Consider the following 846-nt stretch of genomic DNA (forward strand, 5'->3'; position numbering starts at 1 on the left):
TTGGCGTTGCAATTTGGTACATAAACATGCTAATTTAGTTCATCAAGGCATAATTACCTGTTAGTGACCTGTAACAACAGGTAAATGTAAATATCAAATTTTTAGCATAAAATGTGTCAAATAGGCCATCGAACTTTATCTTAAAAATAAATTAGGCACTCAAACCTTTTAAAATTGCAATTAGGTACATAAACAAGTCAATTTAGTTTATTAGACATAATTACCTGTTAGTGACCTGCAATTCCAGGTAAATTTAAATGTCACTTTTTTTTGCATAAAATGTGTCAAATAGGAATCAATTAGACTCTCAAGCTATTTAAAGTTGCAATTTGGTACATAAACATGCCAATTTAGTTCATCAAGACATAATTATTTGTTAGTGACCTGTAATAACAAGTCAATGTAAATGTCACTTTTTTAGCATAAAATGTATCAAATAGGCCATCGAACTTTATCTGAAAAATCAATTAGGCACTCAAACCTTTTAAAATTGCAATTAGGTACATAAACATATCAATTTAGTTTATAAGGCATAATTACCTGTTAGTGACCTGTAATACCAGGTAAATTTAAATGTCACTTTTTTTTTGCATAAAATGTGTCAAATAGGCATCAATTAGGCTCTCAAACTATTTAACGTTGCAATTTGGTACATAGACATGCCAATTTAGTTCATCAAGACATAATTATTTGTTAGTGACCTGTAATAACAAGTCAATGTAAATGTCACTTTTTTAGCATAAAATGTATCAAATAGGCCATCGAACTTTATCTGAAAAATCAATTAGGCACTCAAACCTTTTAAAATTGCAATTAGGTACATAAACATGTCAAATTAGTTTATTA

This window comes from Ipomoea triloba, chromosome 16, assembly GCF_003576645.1.
Source record: "Ipomoea triloba cultivar NCNSP0323 chromosome 16, ASM357664v1".
NCBI lineage: Eukaryota > Viridiplantae > Streptophyta > Magnoliopsida > Solanales > Convolvulaceae > Ipomoea > Ipomoea triloba.